General features: G+C 48.5%; 1 protein-coding gene across 1 annotated transcript in view; it reads left to right on the top strand.

Moving 5' to 3' along the window:
• The window catches only part of LOC115229703 (leukocyte surface antigen CD53-like), a 67,585-nt gene that overhangs the window by 26,473 nt on the left and 14,529 nt on the right, over window positions 1–26,583 (top strand). The gene's annotated exons all lie outside the window — the stretch shown is intronic.

Raw genomic sequence — 26,583 nt, 5'->3', positions numbered from 1 at the left:
CATTCGAGCATGATCGTTGCCAGTGTTACCAGACTGGCTCCTGTGCCAGTGGCATGTAAAAAGCACCATTTGAGCATGGTCGATACTGACTGGCTCCTGTGCCAGTGGCACATAAAAAAACCATTCAAGTGTGGTCATTGCAGTGGCATGTAAAAAGCACCATTCGAGCATGATCGTTGCCAGTGTTACCAGACTGGCTCCTGTGCCAATGGCATGTAAAAAGCACCATTTGAGCATGGTCGATGCCTGACTGGCTCCTGTGCCAGTGCACATAAAAACACACATTCAAGTGTGGTCATTGCCAGTGGCATGTAAAAAGCACCATTTGAGCATGGTCGATGCCTGACTGGCTCCTGTGCCAGTGGCACATAAAAACACCATTCAAGTGTGGTCATTGCCAGTGGCATGTAAAAGCACCATTCGAGCATGATCGTTGCCAGTGTACCAGACTGGCTCCTGTGCCAATGGCATGTAAAAAGCACCATTTGAGCATGGTCGATGCCTGACTGGCTCCTGTGCCAGTGCACATAAAAACACCATTCAAGTGTGGTCATTGCCAGTGGCATGTAAAAAGCACCATTTGAGCATGGTCGATGCCTGACTGGCTCCTGTGCCAGTGGCACATAAAAACACCATTCAAGTGGTGGTCATTGCCAGTGGCATGTAAAAAGCACCATTCGAGCATGATCGTTGCCAGTGTTACCAGACTGGCTCCTGTGCCAGTGGCATGTAAAAAGCACATTTGAGCATGGTCGATGCCTGACTGGCTCCTGTGCCAGTGACACATAAAAACACCATTCAAGTGTGGTCATTGCCAGTGGCATGTAAAAAGCACCATTCGAGCATGATCGTTGCCAGTGTTACAGACTGGCTCCTGTGCCAGTGGCATGTAAAAGCACCATTTGAGCATGGTCGATGCCTGACTGGCTCCTGTGCCAGTGACACATAAAAACACCATTCAAGTGTGGTCATTGCCAGTGGCATGTAAAAAGCACCATTTGAGCATGGTCGATGGTCGATGCCTGACTGGCTCCTGTGCCAGTGACACATAAAAAACACCATTCAAGTGTGGTCATTGCCAGTGGCATGTAAAAAGCACCATTCGAGCATGGTCGATGCCTGACTGGCTCCTGTGCCAGTGACACATAAAAACACCATTCAAGTGTGGTCATTGCCAGTGGCATGTAAAAAGCACCATTGAGCATGGTCGATGCCTGACTGGCTCCTGTGCCAGTGACACATAAAAACACCATTCAAGTGTGGTCATTGCCAGTGGCATGTAAAAAGCACCATTTGAGCATGGTCGATGCCTGACTGGCTCCTGTGCCAGTGACACATAAAAACACCATTCAAGTGTGGTCATTGCCAGTGGCATGTAAAAAGCACCATTTGAGCATGGTCGATGCCTGACTGGCTCCTGTGCCAGTGACACATAAAAACACCATTCAAGTGTGGTCATTGCCAGTGGCATGTAAAAAGCACCATTGAGCATGGTCGATGCCTGACTGGCTCCTGTGCCAGTGACACATAAAAACACCATTCAAGTGTGGTCATTGCCAGTGGCATGTAAAAAGCACCATTTGAGCATGGTCGATGCCTGACTGGCTCCTGTGCCAGTGACACATAAAAACACCATTCAAGTGTGGTCATTGCCAGTGGCATGTAAAAAGCACCATTGAGCATGGTCGATGCCGACTGGCTCCTGTGCCAGTGACACATAAAAACACCATTCAAGTGTGGTCATTGCCAGTGGCATGTAAAAAGCACCATTTGAGCATGGTCGATGCCTGACTGGCTCCTGTGCCAGTGACACATAAAAACACCATTCAAGTGTCGTCATTGCCAGTGGCATGTAAAAGCACCATTTGAGCATGGTCGATGCCTGACTGGCTCCTGTGCCAGTGACACATAAAAACACCATTCAAGTGTGGTCATTACCAGTGGCATGTAAAAAGCACCATTTGAGCATGGTCGATGCCTGACTGGCTCCTGTGCCAGTGAACATAAAAAACACCATTCAAGTGTGGTCATTACCAGTGGCATGTAAAAAGCACCATTTGAGCATGGTCGATGCCTGACTGGCTCCTGTGCCAGTGACACATAAAAACACCATTCAAGTGTGGTCATTACCAGTGGCATGTAAAAAGCACCATTGAGCATGGTCGATGCCTGACTGGCTCCTGTGCCAGTGACACATAAAAACACCATTCAAGTGTGGTCATTACCAGTGGCATGTAAAAAGCACCATTTGAGCATGGTCGATGCCTGACTGGCTCCTGTGCCAGTGACACATAAAAACACCATTCAAGTGTGGTCATTACCAGTGGCATGTAAAAAGCACCATTTGAGCATGGTCGATGCCTGACTGGCTCCTGTGCCAGTGACACATAAAAACACCATTCAAGTGTGGTCATTGCCAGTGGCATGTAAAAAGCACCATTTGAGCATGGTCGATGCCTGACTGGCTCCTGTGCCAGTGACACATAAAAACACATTCAAGTGTGTGGTCATTGCCAGTGGCATGTAAAAAGCACCATTGAGCATGGTCGATGCCTGACTGGCTCCTGTGCCAGTGACACATAAAAACACCATTCAAGTGTGGTCATTGCCAGTGGCATGTAAAAAGCACCATTTGAGCATGGTCGATGCCTGACTGGCTCCTGTGCCAGTGACACATAAAAACACCATTCAAGTGTGGTCATTGCCAGTGGCATGTAAAAAGCACCATTTGAGCATGGTCGATGCCTGACTGGCTCCTGTGCCAGTGACACATAAAAACACCATTCAAGTGTGGTCATTGCCAGTGGCATGTAAAAAGCACCATTTGAGCATGGTCGATGCCTGACTGGCTCCTGTGCCAGTGGACACATAAAAACACCATTCAAGTGTCGTCATTGCCAGTGGCATGTAAAAAGCACCATTTGAGCATGGTCGATGCCTGACTGGCTCCTGTGCCAGTGACACATAAAAACACCATTCAAGTGTCGTCATTGCCAGTGGCATGTAAAAAGCACCATTTGAGCATGGTCGATGCCTGACTGGCTCCTGTGCCAGTGACACATAAAAACACCATTCAAGTGTGGTCATTGCCAGTGGCATGTAAAAGCACCATTTGAGCATGGTCGATGCCTGACTGGCTCCTGTGCCAGTGACACATAAAAACACCATTCAAGTGTCGTCATTGCCAGTGGCATGTAAAAAGCACCATTTGAGCATGGTCGATGCCTGACTGGCTCCTGTGCCAGTGACACAAAAACACCATTCAAGTGTGGTCATTGCCAGTGGCATGTAAAAAGCACCATTTGAGCATGGTCGATGCCTGACTGGCTCCTGTGCCAGTGACACATAAAAACACCATTCAAGTGTGGTCATTGCCAGTGGCATGTAAAAAGCACCATTTGAGCATGGTCGATGCCTGACTGGCTCCTGTGCCAGTGACACATAAAAACACCATTCAAGTGTGGTCATTGCCAGTGGCATGTAAAAAGCACCATTTGAGCATGGTCGATGCCTGACTGGCTCCTGTGCCAGTGACACATAAAAACACCATTCAAGTGTGGTCATTGCCAGTGGCATGTAAAAAGCACCATTTGAGCATGGTCGATGCCTGACTGGCTCCTGTGCCAGTGACACATAAAAACACCATTCAAGTGTGGTCATTGCCAGTGGCATGTAAAAAGCACCATTTGAGCATGGTCGATGCCTGACTGGCTCCTGTGCCAGAGTGACACATAAAAACACCATTCAAGTGTGGTCATTGCCAGTGGCATGTAAAAAGCACCATTTGAGCATGGTCGATGCCTGACTGGCTCCTGTGCCAGTGACACATAAAAACACCATTCAAGTGTGGTCATTGCCAGTGGCATGTAAAAAGCACCATTTGAGCATGGTCGATGCCTGACTGGCTCCTGTGCCAGTGACACATAAAAACACCATTCAAGTGTGGTCATTGCCAGTGGCATGTAAAAAGCACCATTTGAGCATGGTCGATGCCTGACTGGCTCCTGTGCCAGTGACACATAAAAACACCATTCAAGTGTGGTCATTGCCAGTGGCATGTAAAAAGCACCATTTGAGCATGGTCGATGCCTGACTGGCTCCTGTGCCAGTGACACAAAAAAACACCATTCAAGTGTGGTCATTGCCACTGGCATGTAAAAAGCACCATTCGAGCATGGTTGATGCCTGACTGGCTCCTGTGCCAGTGACACATAAAAACACCATTCAAGTGTGGTCATTGCCACTGGCATGTAAAAAGCACCATTTGAGCATGGTCGATGCCTGACTGGCTCCTGTGCCAGTGACACATAAAAACACCATTCAAGTGTGGTCATTGCCAGTGGCATGTAAAAAGCACCATTTGAGCATGGTCGATGCCTGACTGGCTCCTGTGCCAGTGACACAAAAAACACCATTCAAGTGTGGTCATTGCCAGTGGCATGTAAAAAGCACCATTTGAGCATGGTCGATGCCTGACTGGCTCCTGTGCCAGTGACACATAAAAACACCATTCAAGTGTGGTCATTGCCAGTGGCATGTAAAAAGCACCATTTGAGCATGGTCGTGCCTGACTGGCTCCTGTGCCAGTGACACATAAAAACACCATTCAGTGTGGTCATTGCCAGTGGCATGTAAAAAGCACCATTTGAGCATGGTCGATGCCTGACTGGCTCCTGTGCCAGTGACACATAAAAACACCATTCAAGTGTGGTCATTGCCAGTGGCATGTAAAAAGCACCATTTGAGCATGGTCGATGCTGACTGGCTCCTGTGCCAGTGACACATAAAAACACCATTCAAGTGTGGTCATTGCCAGTGGCATGTAAAAAGCACCATTTGAGCATGGTCGATGCCTGACTGGCTCCTGTGCCAGTGACACATAAAAAAACCATTCAAGTGTGGTCATTGCCAGTGGCATGTAAAAAGCACATTTGAGCATGGTCGATGCCTGACTGGCTCCTGTGCCAGTGACACATAAAAACACCATTCAAGTGTGGTCATTGCAGTGGCATGTAAAAAGCACCATTTGAGCATGGTCGATGCCTGACTGGCTCCTGTGCCAGTGACACATAAAAACACATTCAAGTGTGGTCATTGCCAGTGGCATGTAAAAAGCACCATTTGAGCATGGTCGATGCCTGACTGGCTCCTGTGCCAGTGACACATAAAAAACACCATTCAAGTGTGGTCATTGCCAGTGGCATGTAAAAAGCACCATTTGAGCATGTCGATGCCTGACTGGCTCCTGTGCCAGTGACACATAAAAACACCATTCAAGTGTGGTCATTACCAGTGGCATGTAAAAAGCACCATTTGAGCATGGTCGATGCCTGACTGGCTCCTGTGCCAGTGACACATAAAAACACCATTCAAGTGTGGTCATGCCAGTGGCATGTAAAAAGCACCATTTGAGCATGGTCGATGCTGACTGGCTCCTGTGCCAGTGACACATAAAAACACATTCAAGTGTGGTCATTACCAGTGGCATGTAAAAAGCACCATTTGAGCATGGTCGATGCCTGACTGGCTCCTGTGCCAGTGACACATAAAAACACCATTCAAGTGTGGTCATTACCAGTGGCATGTAAAAAGCACCATTTGAGCATGGTCGATGCCTGACTGGCTCCTGTGCCAGTGACACATAAAAACACCATTCAAGTGTGGTCATTACCAGTGGCATGTAAAAAGCACCATTTGAGCATGGTCGATGCCTGACTGGCTCCTGTGCCAGTGACACATAAAAACACCATTCAAGTGTGGTCATTGCCAGTGGCATGTAAAAAGCACCATTGAGCATGGTCGATGCCTGACTGGCTCCTGTGCCAGTGACACATAAAAACACCATTCAAGTGTGGTCATTGCCAGTGGCATGTAAAAAGCACCATTTGAGCATGGTCGATGCCTGACTGGCTCCTGTGCCAGTGACACATAAAACACCATTCAAGTGTGGTCATTGCCAGTGGCATGTAAAAAGCACCATTTGAGCATGGTCGATGCCTGACTGGCTCCTGTGCCAGTGACACATAAAAACACCATTCAAGTGTGGTCATTGCCAGTGGCATGTAAAAAGCACCATTTGAGCATGGTCGATGCTGACTGGCTCCTGTGCCAGTGACACATAAAAACACCATTCAAGTGTGGTCATTGCCAGTGGCATGTAAAAAGCACCATTTGAGCATGGTCGATGCCTGACTGGCTCCTGTGCCAGTGACACATAAAAACACCATTCAAGTGTCGTCATTGCCAGTGGCATGTAAAAAGCACCATTTGAGCATGGTCGATGCCTGACTGGCCTGTGCCAGTGACACATAAAACACCATTCAAGTGTGGTCATTGCCAGTGGCATGTAAAAAGCACCATTTGAGCATGGTCGATGCTGACTGGCTCCTGTGCCAGTGGACCATAAAAACACCATTCAAGTGTGGTCATTGCCAGTGGCATGTAAAAAGCACCATTTGAGCATGGTCGATGCCTGACTGGCTCCTGGCCAGTGACACATAAAAAACACCATTCAAGTGTGGTCATTGCCAGTGGCATGTAAAAAGCACCATTTGAGCATGGTCGATGCCTGACTGGCTCCTGTGCCAGTGACACATAAAAAACACCATTCAAGTGTGGTCATTGCCAGTGGCATGTAAAAAGCACCATTTGAGCATGGTCGATGCCTGACTGGCTCCTGTGCCAGTGACACATAAAAACACCATTCAAGTGTGGTCATTGCCAGTGGCATGTAAAAAGCACCATTTGAGCATGGTCGATGCCTGACTGGCTCCTGTGCCAGTGACACAAACAAAACACCATTCAAGTGTGGTCATTGCCAGTGGCATGAAAAAGCACCATTTGAGCATGGTCGATGCCTGACTGGCTCCTGTGCCAGTGACACATAAAAACACCATTCAAGTGTCGTCATTGCCAGTGGCATGTAAAAAGCACCATTGAGCATGGTCGATGCCTGACTGGTCCTGTGCCAGGCCAGTGACACATAAAAACACCATTCAAGTGTGGTCATTGCCAGTGGCATGTAAAAAGCACCATTGAGCATGGTCGATGCCTGACTGGCTCCTGTGCCAGTGACACATAAAACACCATTCAAGTGTGGTCATTGCCAGTGGCATGTAAAAAGCACCATTTGAGCATGGTCGATGCCTGACTGGCTCCTGTGCCAGTGACACATAAAAACACCATTCAAGTGTGGTCATTGCCAGGGGGCATGTAAAAAGCACCATTTGAGCATGGTCGATGCCTGACTGGCTCCTGTGCCAGTGACACATAAAAACACCATTCAAGTGTCGTCATTGCCAGTGGCATGTAAAAAGCACCATTTGAGCATGGTCGATGCCTGACTGGCTCCTGTGCCAGTGACACATAAAAACACCATTCAAGTGTGGTCATTGCCAGTGGCATGTAAAAAGCACCATTTGAGCATGGTCGATGCCTGACTGGCTCTGTGCCAGTGACACATAAAAACACCATTCAAGTGTGGTCATTGCCAGTGGCATGTAAAAAGCACCATTTGAGCATGGTCGATGCTGACTGGCTCCTGTGCCAGTGACACATAAAAACACCATTCAAGTGTGGTCATTGCCACTGGCATGTAAAAAGCACCATTTGAGCATGGTCGATGCCTGACTGGCTCCTGTGCCAGTGACACATAAAAAAACATTCAAGTGTCGTCATTGCCAGTGGCATGTAAAAAGCACCATTTGAGCATGGTCGATGCCTGACTGGCTCCTGTGCCAGTGACACATAAAAACACCATTCAAGTGTGGTCATTGCCAGTGGCATGTAAAAAGCACCATTTGAGCATGGTCGATGCCTGACTGGCTCCTGTGCCAGTGACACATAAAAAACCATTCAAGTGTGGTCATTGCCAGTGGCATGTAAAAAGCACCATTTGAGCAGGTCGATGCCTGACTGGCTCCTGTGCCAGTGACACATAAAACACCATTCAAGTGTGGTCATTGCCAGTGGCATGTAAAAAGCACCATTTGAGCATGGTCGATGCCTGACTGGCTCCTGTGCCAGTGACACATAAAAACACCATTCAAGTGTCGTCATTGCCAGTGGCATGTAAAAAGCACCATTTGAGCATGGTCGATGCCTGACTGGCTCCTGTGCCGTGACACATAAAAACACCATTCAAGTGTCGTCATTGCCAGTGGCATGTAAAAAGCACCATTTGAGCATGGTCGTGCCTGACTGGCTCCTGTGCCAGTGACACATAAAAACACCATTCAAGTGTGGTCATTGCCAGTGGCATGTAAAAAGCACCATTTGAGCATGGTCGATGCCTGACTGGCTCTGTGCCAGTGACACATAAAAAACACCATTCAAGTGTGGTCATTGCCAGTGGCATGTAAAAAGCACCATTCGAGCATGGTCGATGCCTGACTGGCTCCTGTGCCAGTGACACATAAAAACACCATTCAAGGTCGTCATTGCCAGTGGCATGTAAAAAGCACCATTTGAGCATGGTCGATGCCTGACTGGCTCCTGTGCCAGTGACACATAAAAACACCATTCAAGTGTCGTCATTGCCAGTGGCATGTAAAAAGCACCATTTGAGCATGGTCGATGCCTGACTGGCTCCTGTGCCAGTGACACATAAAAACACCATTCAGTGTGGTCATTGCCAGTGGCATGTAAAAAGCACATTTGAGCATGGTCGATGCCTGACTGGCTCCTGTGCCAGTGACACAATAAAAACACCATTCAAGTGTCGTCATTGCCAGTGGCATGTAAAAAGCACCATTGAGCATGGTCGATGCCTGACTGGCTCCTGTGCCAGTGACACATAAAACACCATTCAAGTGTGGTCATTGCCAGTGGCATGTAAAAAGCACCATTTGAGCATGGTCGATGCCTGACTGGCTCCTGTGCCAGTGACACATAAAAACACCATTCAAGTGTGGTCATTGCCAGTGGCATGTAAAAAGCACCATTTGAGCATGGTCGATGCCTGACTGGCTCCTGTGCCAGTGACACATAAAAACACCATTCAAGTGTGGTCATTGCCAGTGGCATGTAAAAAGCACCATTTGAGCATGGTCGATGCCTGACTGGCTCCTGTGCCAGTGACACATAAAAACACCATTCAAGTGTCGTCATTGCCAGTGGCATGTAAAAAGCACCATTGAGCATGGTCGATGCCTGACTGGCTCCTGTGCCAGTGACACATAAAAACACCATTCAAGTGTGTCATTGCCAGTGGCATGTAAAAAGCACCATTTGAGCATGGTCGATGCCTGATGGCTCCTGTGCCAGTGACACATATAAAAACACCATTCAAGTGTGGTCATTGCCAGTGGCAGTGTAAAAAGCACCATTTGAGCATGGTCGATGCCTGACTGGCTCCTGTGCCAGTGACACATAAAACACCATTCAAGTGTGGTCATTGCCAGTGGCATGTAAAAAGCACCATTCGAGCATGGTCGAGGCCTGACTGGCTCCTGTGCCAGTGAACATAAAAAACACCATTCAAGTGTCGTCATTGCCAGTGGCATGTAAAAAGCACCATTTGAGCATGGTCGATGCCTGACTGGCTCCTGTGCCAAGTGACACATAAAAACACCATTCAAGTGTCGTCATTGCCAGTGGCATGTAAAAAGCACCATTTGAGCATGGTCGATGCCTGACTGGCTCCTGTGCCAGTGACACATAAAAAACACCATTCAAGTGTGGTCATTGCCAGTGGCATGTAAAAGCACCATTTGAGCATGGTCGATGCTGACTGGCTCCTGTGCCAGTGACACATAAAAACACCATTCAAGTGTCGTCATTGCCAGTGGCATGTAAAAAGCACCATTTGAGCATGGTCGATGCCTGACTGGCTCCTGTGCCAGTGACACATAAAAAACACCATTCAAGTGTGGTCATGCCAGTGGCATGTAAAAAGCACCATTTGAGCATGGTCGATGCCTGACTGGCTCCTGTGTGCAGTGACACATAAAAACACCATTCAAGTGTGGTCATTGCCAGTGGCATGTAAAAAGCACCATTCGAGCGATGGTCGATGCTGACTGGCCCCTGTGCCAGTGACACATAAAAACACCATTCAAGTGTGGTCATTGCCAGTGGCATGTAAAAAAGCACCATTTGAGCATGGTCGATGCCTGACTGGCTCCTGTGCCAGTGACACATAAAAACACCATTCAAGTGTCGTCATTGCCAGTGGCATGTAAAAAGCACCATTTGAGCATGGTCGATGCCTGACTGGCTCCTGTGCCAGTGACACATAAAAACACCATTCAAGTGTGGTCATTGCCAGTGGCATGTAAAAAGCACCATTTGAGCATGGTCGATGCCTGACTGGCTCCTGTGCCAGTGACACATAAAAAACACCATTCAAGTGTCGTCATTGCCAGTGGCATGTAAAAAGCACCATTTGAGCATGGTCGATGCCTGACTGGCTCCTGTGCCAGTGGACACATAAAAACACCATTCAAGTGTCGTCATTGCCAGTGGCATGTAAAAAGCACCATTGAGCATGGTCGATGCCTGATGGCTCCTGTGCCAGTGACACATAAAAACACCATTCAAGTGTCGTCATGCCAGTGGCATGTAAAAAGCACCATTTGAGCATGGTCGATGCCTGACTGGCTCCTGTGCCAGTGACACATAAAAACACCATCAAGTGTCGTCATTGCCAGTGGCATGTAAAAAGCACCATTTGAGCATGGTCGATGCCTGACTGGCTCCTGTGCCAGTGACACATAAAAACACCATTCAAGTGTCGTCATTGCCGTGGCATGTAAAAAGCACCATTTGAGCATGGTCGATGCCTGACTGGCTGGCTCCTGTGCCAGTGACACATAAAAACACCATTCAAGTGTCGTCTTGCCAGTGGCATGTAAAAGCACCATTTGAGCATGGTCGATGCCTGACTGCTCCTGTGCCAGTGACACATAAAAAACACCATTCAAGTGTGGTCATGCCAGTGGCATGTAAAAGCACCATTTGAGCATGGTCGATGCCTGACTGGCTCCTGTGCCAGTGACACATATAAAAACACCATTCAAGTGTGGTCATTGCCAGTGGCATGTAAAAAGCACCATTTGAGCATGGTCGATGCCTGACTGGCTCCTGTGCCAGTGACACATAAAAACACCATTCAAGTGTGGTCATTGCCAGTGGCATGTAAAAGCACCATTTGAGCATGGTCGATGCCTGACTGGCTCCTGTGCCAGTGACACATAAAAACACATTCAAGTGTGGTCATTGCCAGTGGCATGTAAAAAGCACCATTCGAGCATGGTCGATGCCTGACTGGCTCCTGTGCCAGTGACACATAAAAACACCATTCAAGTGTCGTCATTGCCAGTGGCATGTAAAAAGCACCATTTGAGCATGGTCGATGCCTGACTGGCTCTGTGCCAGTGACACATAATAAAACAACCATTCAAGTGTCGTCATTGCCAGTGGCATGTAAAAAGCACCATTTGAGCATGGTCGATGCCTGACTGGCTCCTGTGCCAGTGACACATAAAAACCACCATTCAAGTGTGGTCATTGCCAGTGGCATGTAAAAAGCACCATTTGAGCATGGTCGATGCCTGACTGGCTCCTGTGCCAGTGACACATAAAAACACCATTCAAGTGTCGTCATTGCCAGTGGCAATGTAAAAAAGCACCATTTGAGCATGGTCGATGCCTGACTGGCTCCTGTGCCAGTGACACATAAAAACACCATTCAAGTGTGGTCATGCCAGTGGCATGTAAAAAGCACCATTTGAGCATGGTCGATGCCTGACTGGCTCCTGTGCCAGTGACACATAAAAACACCATTCAAGTGTGGTCATTGCCAGTGGCATGTAAAAAGCACCATTCGAGCATGGTCGATGCCTGGACTGGCCCCTGTGCCAGTGACACATAAAAACACCATTCAAGTGTGGTCATTGCAGTGGCATGTAAAAAGCACCATTTGAGCATGGTCGATGCCTGACTGGCTCCTGTGCCAGTGACACATAAAAACACCATTCAAGTGTCGTCATTGCAGTGGCATGTAAAAAGCACCATTTGAGCATGGTCGATGCCTGACTGGCTCCTGTGCCAGTGACACATAAAAACACCATTCAAGTGTGGTCATTGCCAGTGGCATGTAAAAAGCACCATTTGAGCATGGTCGATGCCTGACTGGCTCCTGTGCCAGTGAACATAAAAAACACCATTCAAGTGTCGTCATTGCCAGTGGCATGTAAAAAGCACCATTTGAGCATGGTCGATGCCTGACTGGCTCCTGTGCCAGTGAAGTGAACATAAAAAACACCATTCAAGTGTCGTCATTGCCAGTGGCATGTAAAAAGCACCATTTGAGCATGGTCGATGCTGACTGGCTCCTGTGCCAGTGAGTGACACATAAAAACACATTCAAGTGTCGTCATTGCCAGTGGCATGTAAAAAGCCACATTTGAGCATGGTCGATGCCTGACGGCTCCTGTGCCAGTGACACATAAAAACACCATTCAAGTGTCGTCATTGCCAGTGGCATGTGTAAAAAGCACCATTTGAGCATGGTCGATGCCTGACTGGCTCCTGTGCCAGTGACACATAAAAACACCATTCAAGTGTCGTCATTGCCAGTGGCATGTAAAAAGCACCATTTGAGCATGGTCGATGCCTGACTGGCTCCTGTGCCAGTGACACATAAAAACACCATTCAAGTGTCGTCATTGCCAGTGGCATGTAAAAAGCACCATTTGAGCATGGTCGATGCCTGACTGGCTCCTGTGCCAGGACACATAAAAACACCATTCAAGTGTGGTCATTGCCAGTGGCATGAAAAAGCACCATTTGAGCATGGTCGATGCCTGACTGGCTCCTGTGCCAGTGACACATAAAAACACCATTCAAGTGTGGTCATTGCCAGTGGCATGTAAAAAGCACCATTTGAGCATGGTCGATGCCTGACTGGCTCCTGTGCCAGTGACACATAAAAACACCATTCAAGTGTGGTCATTGCCAGTGGCATGTAAAAAGCACCATTTGAGCATGGTCGATGCCTGACTGGCTCCTGTGCCAGTGACACATAAAACACCATTCAAGTGTGTCATTGCCAGTGGCATGTAAAAAGCACCATTTGAGCATGGTCGATGCCTGACTGGCTCCTGTGCCAGTGACACATAAAAACACCATTCAAGTGTCGTCATTGCCAGTGGCATGTAAAAAGCACCATTTGAGCATGGTCGATGCCTGACTGGCTCCTGTGCCAGTGACAATAAAAACACCATTCAAGTGTGGTCATTGCCAGTGGCATGTAAAACAGACCATTTGAGCATGGTCGATGCCTGACGGCTCCTGTGCCAGTGACACATATAAAAACACCATTCAAGTGTCGTCATTGCCAGTGGCATGTAAAAAGCACCATTTGAGCATGGTCGATGCCTGACTGCTCCTGTGCCAGTGACACATAAAAACACCATCAAGTGTGGTCATTGCCAGTGGCATGTAAAAAGCACCATTTGAGCATGGTCGATGCCTGACTGCTCCTGTGCCAGTGACAATACAAAAAACACCATTCAAGTGTGGTCATTGCCAGTGGCATGTAAAAAGCACCATTTGAGCATGGTCGATGCCTGACTGGCTCCTGTGCCAGTGACACATAAAAACACCATTCAAGTGTGGTCATTGCCACTGGCATGTAAAAAGCACCATTTGAGCATGGTCGATGCCTGACTGGCTCCTGTGCCAGTGACACATAAAAACACCATTCAAGTGTGGTCATTGCCAGTGGCATGTAAAAAGCACCATTTGAGCATGGTCGATGCCTGACTGGCTCCTGTGCCAGTGACACATAAAAACACCATTCAAGTGTGGTCATTGCCAGTGGCATGTAAAAAGCACCATTTGAGCATGGTCGATGCCTGACTGGCTCCTGTGCCAGTGACACATAAAAACACCATTCAAATGTCGTCATTGCCAGTGGCATGTAAAAAGCACCATTTGAGCATGGTCGATGCCTGACTGGCTCCTGTGCCAGTGACACATAAAAACACCATTCAAGTGTCGTCATTGCCAGTGGCATGTAAAAAGCACCATTTGAGCATGGTCGATGCCTGACTGGCTCCTGTGCCAGTGACACATAAAAACACCATTCAAGTGTGGTCATTGCCAGTGGCATGTAAAAAGCACCATTTGAGCATGGTCGATGCTGACTGGCTCCTGTGCCAGTGACACATAAAAACACCATTCAAGTGTGGTCATTGCCAGTGGCATGTAAAAGCACCATTTGAGCATGGTCGATGCCTGACTGGCTCCTGTGCCAGTGACACATAAAAACACCATTCAAGTGTGGTCATTGCCAGTGGCATGTAAAAAGCACCATTTGAGCATGGTCGATGCCTGACTGGCTCCTGTGCCAGTGACACATAAAAACACCATTCAAGTGTCGTCATTGCCAGTGGCATGTAAAAAGCACCATTTGAGCATGGTCGATGCCTGACTGGCTCCTGTGCCAGTGACACATAAAAACACCATTCAAGTGTGGTCATTGCCAGTGGCATGTAAAAAGCACCATTTGAGCATGGTCGATGCCTGACTGGCTCCTGTGCCAGTGACACATAAAAACACCATTCAAGTGTGGTCATTGCCAGTGGCATGTAAAAAGCACCATTTGAGCATGGTCGATGCCTGACTGGCTCCTGTGCCAGTGACACATAAAAACACCATTCAAGTGTGGTCATTGCCAGTGGCATGTAAAAAGCACCATTTGAGCATGGTCGATGCCTGACTGGCTCCTGTGCCAGTGACACATAAAAACACCATTCAAGTGTGGTCATTGCCAGTGGCATGTAAAAAGCACCATTTGAGCATGGTCGATGCCTGACTGGCTCCTGTGCCAGTGACACATAAAACACCCTTCAAGTGTCGTCATTGCCAGTGGCATGTAAAAAGCACCATTTGAGCATGGTCGATGCCTGACTGGCTCCTGTGCCAGTGACACAAAAAAACACCATTGAAGTGTCGTCATTGCCAGTGGCATGTAAAAAGCACCATTTGAGCATGGTCGATGCCTGACTGGCTCCTGTGCCAGTGACACATAAAAACACCATTCAAGTGTGGTCATTGCCAGTGGCATGTAAAAAGCACCATTTGAGCATGGTCGATGCCTGACTGGCTCCTGTGCCAGTGACACATAAAAACACCATTCAAGTGTGGTCATTGCCAGTGGCATGTAAAAAGCACCATTTGAGCATGGTCGATGCCTGACTGGCTCCTGTGCCAGTGACACATAAAAACACCACCATTCAAGTGTGTCATTGCCAGTGGCATGTAAAAAGCACCATTTGAGCATGGTCGATGCCTGACTGGCTCCTGTGCCAGTGACACATAAAACACCATTCAAGTGTGGTCATTGCCAGTGGCATGTAAAAAGCACACCCATTTGAGCATGGTCGATGCCTGACGGCTCCTGTGCCAGTGACACATAAAACCCATTCAAGTGTCGTCATTGCCAGTGGCATGTAAAAAGCACCATTTGAGCATGGTCGATGCCTGACTGGCTCCTGTGCCAGTGACACATAAAAACACCATTCAAGTGTGGTCATTGCCAGTGGCATGTAAAAGCACCATTTGAGCATGGTCGATGCCTGACTGGCTCCTGTGCCAGTGGCACATAAAAACCACCATTCAAGTGTGGTCATTGCCAGTGGCATGTAAAAAGCACCATTTGAGCATGGTCGATGCCAGTGTTACAGACTGGCTCCTGTGCCAGTGGCATGTAAGAAGCACCATTTGAGCATGGTCGATACCTGACTGCTCCTGTGCCAGTGACACATAAAAACAACCATTCAGTGTGGTCATTGCCAGTGGCATGTAAAAGCACCATTCGAGCATGATCGTTGCCAGTGTTACCAGACTGGCTCCTGTGCCAGTGGCAATTAAAAAGCACCATTTGAGCATGGTCGATGCCTGACTGGCTCCTGTGCCAGTGACACATAAAAACACCATTCAAGTGTAGTCATTGCCAGTGGCATGTAAAAAGCACCATTGAGCATGGTCGATGCCTGACTGCTCCTGTGCCAGTGACACATAAAAACACCATTCAAGTGTAGTCATTGCCAGTGGCATGTAAAAAGCACCATTTGAGCATGGTCGATGCCTGACTGGCTCCTGTGCCAGTGACACATAAAAACACCATTCAAGTGTGGTCATTGCCAGTGGCATGTAAAAAGCACCATTTGAGCATGATCGTTGCCAGTGTTACCAGACTGGCTCCTGTGCCAGTGGCATGTAAAAAGCACCATTTGAGCATGGTCGATGCCTGACTGGCTCCTGTGCCAGTGACACATAAAAACACCATTCAAGTGTGGTCATTGCCAGTGGCATGTAAAAAGCACCATTCGAGCATGATCGTTGCCAGTGTTACCAGACTGGCTCCTGTGCCAGAGGCATGTAAAATGCACTATTTGAGCATGGTCGATGCCTTACTGGCTCCTGTGCCAGTGGCACATAAAGACACCATTCAAGTGTGGTCATTGCCAGTGGCATGTAAAAGCACCATTTGAGCATGGTCGATGCCTGACTGGCTCCTGTGTGCCAGTGGCACATAAAGATAACACCATTCAAGTGTGGTCATTGCCAGTGGCATGTAAAAAGCCACATTCGAGCATGATCGTTGCCAGTGTTACCAGACTGGCTCCTGGCCAGTGGCATGTAAAAAGCACCATTTGAGCATGGTCGATGCTGACTGGCTCCTGTTCCAGTGGCACATAAAAACACACCATTCAAGTGTGGTCATTGGGGCCAGTGGCATGTAAAAAGCACCATTCGAGCATGATCGTTGCCAGTGTTACCAGACTGGCTCCTGTGCCAGAGGCATGAAAAGCACCTTTGAGCATGGTCGATGCCTGACTGGCTCCTGTGCCAGTGCACATAAAAACACCATTCAAGTGTGGTCATTGCCAGTGGCATGTAAAAAGCACCATTCGAGCATGATCGTTGGCCAGTGTTACCAGAATGCTCCTGTGCCAGAGGCATGTAAAAAGCCCATTTGAGCATGGTCGATGCCTGACTGGCTCCTGTGCCAGTGGACATAAAAACCCCATTCAAGTGTGGTCATTGCCAGTGGCATGTAAAAAGCACCATTCGAGCATGATCGTTGCCAGTGTTAACAGACTGGCTCCTGTGCCAAGGCATGTAAAAAGCACCATTTGAGCATGGTCGATGCCTGACTGGCTCCTGTGCCAGTGGAACCTAAAAACACCATTCAAGTGTGTCATTGCCATTGTGGCATGTAAAAAGCACCATTCGAGCATGATCGTTGCCAGTGTTACCAGACTGGCTCTGTGCCAGAGGCATGTAAAAAGCACCATTTGAGCATGGTCGATGCCTGACTGGCTCCTGTGCCAGTGGCACTAAAAACACCATTCAAGGTGTGGTCATTGCCAGTGGCATGTAAAAAGCACCATTCGAGCATGATCGTTGCCAGTGTTACCAGACGATCTGGCTCCTGTTGCCAGAGGCATGTAAAAAGCACCATTTGAGCATGGTCGATGCCTGACTGGCTCCTGTGCCAGTGGCACATAAAAACACCATTCAAGTGTGGTCATTACCAGTGGCATGTACAAAGCACCATTCGAGCATGATCGTTGCCAGTGTTACCAGACTGGCTCCTGTGCCAGTGACATGTAAAAAGCACCATTTGAGCATGCTCGATGGCTGACTGGCTCCTGTGCCAGTGGGACATAAAAACACCATTCAAGTGTGGTCATTACCAGTGGCATGTAAAAAGCACCATTCGAGCATGATCGTTGCCAGTGTTACCAGACTGGCTCCTGTGCCAGTGACATGTAAAAAGCACCATTTGAGCATGCTCGATGGCTGACTGGCTCCTGTGCCAGTGGCACATAAAAACACCATTCAAGTGTGTTCATTACCAGTGGCATGTAAAAAGCACCATTCGAACATGATCGTTGCCAGTGTTACCAGACTGGCTCCTGTGCCAGTGACATGTAAAAAGCACCATTTGAGCATGCTCGATGGCTGACTGGCTCCTGTGCCAGTGGCACATAAAAACACCATTCAAGTGTGGTCATTACCAGTGGCATGTAAAAAGCACCATTCGAGCATGATCGTTGCCAGTGTTACCAGACTGGCTCCTGTGCCAGTGACATGTAAAAAGCACCATTTGAGCATGCTCGATGGCTGACTGGCTCCTGTGCCAGTGGCACATAAAAACACCATTCAAGTGTGTTCATTACATTACCAGTGCATGTAAAAAGCACCATTCGAGCATGGTCGATGCCAGTGTTACCAGACTGGCTCCTGTGCCAGTGGCATGTAAGAAGCACCATTTGAGCATGGTCGATATCTGACTGGCTCCTGTGCCAGTGACACATAAAAGCACCATTCAAGTGTGGTCATTGCCAGTGGCATGTAAAAAGCACCATTCGAGCATGGTCGATGCCAGTGTTACCAGACTGGCTCCTGTGCCAGTGGCATGTAGAAGCACCATTTGAGCATGGTCGATGCCTGACTGGCACCTGTGCCAGTGACACATAAAAACACCATTCAAGTGTGGTCATTGCCAGTGGCATGTAAAAAGCACCATTCGAGCATGTCGATGCCAGTGTTACCAGACTGGCTCCTGTGCCAGTGGCATGTAAGAAGCACCATTTGAGCATGGTCGATGCCTGACTGGCTCCTGTGCCAGTGACACATAAAAGCACCATTCAAGTGGGTCATTGCCAGTGGCATGTAAAAGCACCATTCGAGCATGATCGTTGCCAGTGTTACCAGACTGGCTCCTGTGCCAGTGGCATGTAAATAGCACCATTTGAGCATAGTCGATGCCTGACTGGCTCCTGTGCCAGTGACACATAAAAACACCATTCAAGTGTGGTCATTACAGGTGGCATATGTAAAAAAGCACCATTCGAGCATGATCGTTGCCAGTGTTACCAGACTGGCTCCGTGTGCCAGTGGCATGTAAAAAGCACATTGAGGCATGGTCGATGCCTGACTGGACTGTGCCAGTGGCACATAAAAACACCATTCAAGTGTGGTCATTGCCAGTGGCATGTAAAAAGCACCATTCGAGCATGATCGTTGCCAGTGTTACCAGATGGCTCCTGTGCCAGTGGCATGTAAAAAGCACCATTTGAGCATGGTCGATGCCTGACTGGCTCCTGTGCCAGTGACACATAAAAACCCCATTCAAGTGTGGTCATTGCCAGTGGCATTGTAAAAGCACCATTCGAGCATGATCGTTGCCAGTGTTACCAGACTGGCTCCTGTGCCAGTGGCATGTAAGAAGCACCATTTGAGCATGGTCGATGGCTGACTGGCTACTGTGCCAGTGGCACATAAAAACACCATTCAAGTGTGGTCATTGCCAGTGGCATGTAAAAAGCACATTCGAGCATGATCGTTGCCAGTGTTACCAGACTGGCTCCTGTGCCAGTGGCATGTAAAAAGCACCATTTGAGCATGTCGATGCCTGACTGGCTCCTGTGCCAGTGACACTAAAAACCCCATTCAAGTGTGGTCATTGCCAGTGGCATGTAAAAAGCACCATTCGAGCATGATCGTTGCCAGTGTTACCAGACTGGCTCCTGTGCCAGTGGCATGTAAAAAGCACCATTTGAGCATGGTCGATGCCTGACTGGCTCCTGTGCCAGTGACACATAAAAACACCATTCAAGTGTGGTCATTACCAGTGGCATGTACAAAGCACCATTCGAGCATGATCGTTGCCAGTGTTACCAGACTGGCTCCTGTGCCAGTGGCATGTAAAAAGCACCATTTGAGCATGGTCGATGCCTGACTGGCTCCTGTGCCAGTGACACATAAAAACACCATTCAAGTGTGGTCATTACCAGTGGCATGTAAAAAGCACCATTCGAGCATGATCGTTGCCAGTGTTACCAGACTGGCTCCTGTGCCAGTGGCATGTAAAAAGCACCATTTGAGCATGGTCGATACCTGACTGGCTCCTGTGCCAGTGACACATAAAAACCCCATTCAAGTGTGGTCATTGCCAGTGGCATGTAAAAGCACCATTCGAGCATGATCGTTGCCAGTGTTACCAGACTGGCTCCTGTGCCAGAGGCATGTAAAAGCACCATTTGAGCATGGTCGATGCCTGACTGGCTACTGTGCCAGTGGAACATAAAAACACCATTCAAGTGTGGTCATTACCAGTGGCATGTACAAAGCACCATTCGAGCATGATCGTTGCCAGTGTTACCAGACAGGCTCCTGTGCCAGTGGCATGTAAAAAGCACCATTTGAGCATGGTCGATGCCTGACTGGCTCCTGTGCCAGTGACACATAAAAACACCATTCAAGTGTGGTCATTACCAGTGGCATGTAAAAAGCACCATTCGAGCATGATCGTTGCCAGTGTTACCAGACTGGCTCCTGTGCCAGTGACATGTAAAAAGCACCATTTGAGCATGGTCGATGCCTGACTGGCTACTGTGCCAGTGGCACATAAAAACACTATTCAAGTGTGGTCATTGCCAGTGGCATGTAAAAAGCACCATTCGAACATGATCGTTGCCAGTGTTACCAGACTGGCTCCTGTGCCAGAGGCATGTAAAAGCACCATTTGAGCATGGTCGATGCCTGACTGGCTACTGTGCCAGTGGCACATAAAAACACCATTCAAGTGTGGTCATTGCCAGTGGCATGTAAAAAGCACCATTCGAGCATGATCGTTGCCAGTGTTACCAGACTGGCTCCTGTGCCAGTGGCATGTAAGAAGCACCATTTGAGCATGGTCGATGCCTGACTGGCTACTGTGCCAGTGGCACATAAAAACACCATTCAAGTGTGGTCATTGCCAGTGGCATGTAAAAAGCACCATTCGAGCATGATCGTTGCCAGTGTTACCAGACTGGCTCCTGTGCCAGTGGCATGTAAAAAGCACCATTTGAGCATGGTCGATGGCTGACTGGCTCCTGTGCCAGTGACACATAAAAACACCATTCAAATGTGGTCATTGCCACTGGCATGTAAAAAGCACCATTTGAGCATGGTCGATGCCTGACTGGCTGCTGTGCCAGTGACACATAAAAACACGATTCAAGTGTGGTCATTGCCAGTGGCATGTAAAAAGCACCATTCGAGCATGGTCGATGCCTGACTGGCTCCTGTGCCAGTGACACATAAAAACACCATTCAAGTGTGGTCATTGCCAGTGGCATGTAAAAAGCACCATTTGAGCATGGTCGATGCCTGACTGGCTCCTGTGCCAGTGGCACATAAAAACACCATTCAAGTGTGGTCATTGCCACTGGCATGTAAAAAGCACCATTCGAGCATGGTCGTTGCCAGTGTTACCAGACTGGCTCCTGTGCCAGTGGCATGTAAAAAGCACCATTGAGCATGGTCGATGCCTGACTGGCTCCTGTGCCAGTGACACATAAAAACACCATTCAAGTGTGGTCATTCCAGTGGCATGTAAAAAGCACCATTCGAGCATGATCGTTGCCAGTGTTACCAGACTGGCTCCTGTGCAGTGGCATGTAAAAAGCACCATTTGAGCATGGTCGATACCTGACTGGCTCCTGTGCCAGTGACACATAAAAACCCCATTCAAGTGTGGTCATTGCCAGTGGCATGTAAAAAGCACCATTCGAGCATGATCGTTGCCAGTGTTACCAGACTGGCTCCTGTGCCAGAGGCATGTAAAAAGCACCATTTGAGCATGGTCGATGCCTGACTGGCTACTGTGCCAGTGGCACATAAAAACACCATTCAAGTGTGGTCATTGCCAGTGGCATGTAAAAAGCACCATTCGAACATGATCGTTGCCAGTGTACCAGACTGGCTCCTGTGCCAGTGGCATGTAAAAAGCACCATTTGAGCATGGTCGATACCTGACAGGCTCCTGTGCCAGTGGCACAAAAAACCCCATTCAAGTGTGGTCATTGCCAGTGGCATGTAAAAAGCACCATTCGAACATGATCGTTGCCAGTGTTACCAGACTGGCTCCTGTGCCAGTGGCATGTAAAAAGCACCATTTGAGCATGGTCAATACCTGACTGGCTCCTGTGCCAGTGACACATAAAAACCCCATTCAAGTGTGGTCATTGCCAGTGGCATGTAAAAAGCACCATTCGAACATGATCGTTGCCAGTGTTACCAGACTGGCTCCTGTGCCAGTGGCATGTAAAAAGCACCATTTGAGCATGGTCGATACCTGACTGGCTCCTGTGCCAGTGACACATAAAAACCCCATTCAAGTGTGGTCATTGCCAGTGGCATGTAAAAAGCACCATTCGAACATGATCGTTGCCAGTGTTACCAGACTGGCTCCTGTGCCAGTGGCATGTAAAAAGCACCATTTGAGCATGGTCGATACCTGACTAGCTCCTGTGCCAGTGACACATAAAAGCACCATTCAAGTGTGGTCATTGCCAGTGGCATGTAAAAAGCACCATTTGAGCATGGTCAATACCTGACTGGCTCCTGTGCCAATGACACATAAAAACACCATTCAAGTGTGGTCATTGCCAGTGGCATGTAAAAAGCACCATTTGAGCATGGTCGATGTCTGACTGGCTCCTGTGCCAGTGGCACAAAAAAGCCCCATTCAAGTGTGGTCATTGCCAGTGGCATGTAAAAAGCACCATTCGAGCATGATCGTTGCCAGTGTTACCAGACTGGCTCCTGTGCCAGTGGCATGTAAAAAGCACCATTTGAGCATGGTCGATACTGACTAGCTCCTGTGCCAGACACATAAAAGCACCATTCAAGTGTGGTCATTGCCAGTGGCATGTAAAAAGCACCATTGAGCATGGTCAATACCTGACTGGCTCCTGTGCCAATGACACATAAAAACACCATTCAAGTGTGGTCATGCCAGTGGCATGTAAAAAGCACCATTTGAGCATGGTCGATGTCTGACTGGCTCCTGTGCCAGTGGCACAAAAAAGCCCCATTCAAGTGTGGTCATTGCCAGTGGCATGTAAAAAGCACCATTCGAGCATGATCGTTGCCAGTGTTACCAGACTGGCTCCTGTGCCAGTGGCATGTAAAAAGCACCATTTGAGCATGGTCGTTGCCAGTGTTACCAGACTGGCTCCTGTGCCAGTGGCATGTAAAAAGCACCATTCGAGCATGGTCGTTGCCAGTGTTACCAGACTGGCTCCTGTGCCAGTGGCATGTAAAAAGCACCATTCGAGCATGGTCGTTGCCAGTGTTACCAGACTGGCTCCTGTGCCAGTGGCATGTAAAAAGCACCATTTGAGCATGGTCGATACCTGACTGGCTCCTGTGCCAGTGACACATAAAAACCCCATTCAAGTGTGGTCATTGCCAGTGGCATGTAAAAAGCACCATTCGAACATGATCGTTGCCAGTGTTACCAGACTGGCTCCTGTGCCAGTGGCATGTAAAAGCACCATTCAAGTGTGTTCATTGCCAGTGGCATGTAAAAAGCACCATTTGAGCATGGTCGATACCTGACTGGCTCCTGTGCCAGTGACACATAAAAACACCATTCAAGTGTGGTCATTGCCAGTGGCATGTAAAAAGCATCATTTGAGCATGGTCGATACCTGACTGGCTCCTGTCCCAGTGACACATAAAAACACCATTCAAGTGTCGTCATTGCCAGTGGCATGTAAAAAGCACCATTCGAGCATGATCGTTGCCAGTGTTACCAGACTGGCTCCTGTGCCAGTGGCATGTAAAAAGCACCATTTGAGCATGGTCGATGCCTGACTGGCTCCTGTGCCAGTGGCACATAAAAACACCATTCAAGTGTGGTCATTGCCAGTGGCATGTAAAAAGCACCATTCGAGCATGATCGTTGCCAGTGTTGCCAGACTGGCTTCTGTGCCAGACTGGCTTCTGTGCCAGTGACATGTAAAAAGCACCATTTGAGCATGGTCGATGCCTGACTGGCTCCTGTGCCAGTGACACATAAAAACACCATTCAAGTGTGGTCATTGCCAGTGGCATGTAAAAAGCACCATTCGAGCATGATCGTTGCCAGTGTTACCAGACTGGCTCCTGTGCCAGTGACATGTAAAAAGCACCATTTGAGCATGGCCGATGCCTGACTGGCTCCTGTGCCAGTGGCACAAAAAAACACCATTCAAGTGTGGTCATTGCCAGTGGCATGTAAAAAGCACCATTCGAGCATGATCGTTGCCAGTGTTACCAGACTGGCTCCTGTGCCAGTGGCATGTAAAAAGCACCATTTGAGCATGGCCGATGCCTGACTGGCTCCTGTGCCAGTGGCACATAAAAACACCATTCAAGTGTGGTCATTGCCAGTGGCATGTAAAAAGCACCATTCGAGCATGATCGTTGCCAGTGTTACCAGACTGGCTCCTGTGCCAGTGGCATGTAAAAAGCACCATTTGAGCATGGCCGATGCCTGACTGGCTGCTGTGCCAGTGGCACATAAAAACACCATTCAAGTGTGGTCATTGCCAGTGGCATGTAAAAAGCATCATTTGAGCATGGTCGATACCTGACTGGCTCCTGTGCCAGTGACACATAAAAACACCATTCAAGTGTCGTCATTGCCAGTGGCATGTAAAAAGCACCATTTGAGCATGGTCGATGCCTGACTGGCTCCTGTGCCAGTGACACATAAAAACACCATTCAAGTGTGGTCATTGCCAGTGGCATGTAAAAAGCATCATTTGAGCATGGTCGATACCTGACTGGCTCCTGTGCCAGTGACACATAAAAACACCATTCAAGTGTCGTCATTGCCAGTGGCATGTAAAAAGCACATTCGAGCATGATCGTTGCCAGTGTTACCAGACTGGCTCCTGTGCCAGTGGCATGTAAAAAGCACCATTTGAGCATGGTCGATGCCTGACTGGCTCCTGTGCCAGTGGACATAAAAACACCATTCAAGTGTGGTCATTGCCAGTGGCATGTAAAAAGCACCATTCGAGCATGATCGTTGCCAGTGTTGCCAGACTGGTTCTGTGCCAGACTGGCTTCGTGGTGACAGTGACATGTAAAAAGCACATTTGAGCATGGTCGATGCCTGACTGGCTCCTGTGCCAGTGACACATAAAAACACCATTCAAGTGTGGTCATTGCCAGTGGCATGTAAAAAGCACCATTCGAGCATGATCGTTGCCAGTGTTCCAGACTGGCTCCTGTGCCAGTGACATGTAAAAAGCACCATTTGAGCATGGCCGATGCCTGACTGGCTCCTGTGCCAGTGGCACATAAAAACACCATTCAAGTGTGGTCATTGCCAGTGGCATGTAAAAAGCACCATTCGAGCATGATCGTTGCCAGTGTTACCAGACTGGCTCCTGTGCCAGTGTCATGTAAAAAGCACCATTTGAGCATGGCCGATGCCTGACTGGCTCCTGTGCCAGTGGGACATAAAAACACCATTCAAGTGTGGTCATTGCCAGTGGCATGTAAAAAGCACCATTCGAGCATGATCGTTGCCAGTGTTACCAGACTGGCTCCTGTGCCAGTGGCATGTAAAAAGCACCATTTGAGCATGGTCGATACCTGACTGGCTCCTGTGCCAGTGACACATAAAAACACCATTCAAGTGTGGTCATTGCCAGTGGCATGTAAAAAGCACCATTCGAGCATGATCGTTGCCAGTGTTACCAGACTGGCTCCTGTGCCAGTGGCATGTAAAAAGCACCATTTGAGCATGGCCGATGCCTGACTGGCTCCTGTGCCAGTGGCACATAAAAACACCATTCAAGTGTGGTCATTGCCAGTGGCATGTAAAAAGCACCATTCGAGCATGATCGTTGCCAGTGTTACCAGACTGGCTCCTGTGCCAGTGACACATAAAAACACCATTCAAGTGTGGTCATTGCCAGTGGCATGTAAAAAGCACCATTCGAGCATGATCGTTGCCAGTGTTACCAGACTGGCTCCTGTGCCAGTGGCATGTAAAAAGCACCATTTGAGCATGGTCGATACCTGACTGGCTCCTGTGCCAGTGACACATAAAAACACCATTCAAGTGTGGTCATTGCCAGTGGCATGTAAAAAGCACCATTCGAGCATGATCGTTGCCAGTGTTACCAGACTGGCTCCTGTGCCAGTGACACATAAAAACACCATTCAAGTGTGGTCATTGCCAGTGGCATGTAAAAAGCACCATTCGAGCATGATCGTTGCCAGTGTTACCAGACTGGCTCCTGTGCCAGTGGCACATAAAAACACCATTCAAGTGTGGTCATTGCCAGTGGCATGTAAAAAGCACCATTCGAGCATGATCGTTGCCAGTGTTACCAGACTGGCTCCTGTGCCAGTGGCACATGAAAACACCATTCAAGTGTGGTCATTGCCAGTGGCATGTAAAAAGCACCATTCGAGCATGATCGTTGCCAGTGTTACCAGACTGGCTCCTGTGCCAGTGGCATGTAAAAAGCACCATTTGAGCATGGTCGATACCTGACTGGCTCCTGTGCCAGTGACACATAAAAACACCATTCAAGTGTGGTCATTGCCAGTGGCATGTAAAAAGCACCATTCGAGCATGATCGTTGCCAGTGTTACCAGACTGGCTCCTGTGCCAGTGGCATGTAAAAGCACCATTTGAGCATGGCCGATGCCTGACTGGCTGCTGTGCCAGTGACACATAAAAACACCATTCAAGTGTGGTCATTGCCAGTGGCATGTAAAAGC

The sequence above is a fragment of the Octopus sinensis genome, unplaced genomic scaffold (genome assembly GCF_006345805.1).
Source record: "Octopus sinensis unplaced genomic scaffold, ASM634580v1 Contig13581, whole genome shotgun sequence".
Taxonomy (NCBI): domain Eukaryota; kingdom Metazoa; phylum Mollusca; class Cephalopoda; order Octopoda; family Octopodidae; genus Octopus; species Octopus sinensis.
The sequence above is the reverse complement of the archived record's forward strand: the minus strand, read 5'-3'. Positions and strand labels throughout refer to the sequence as shown.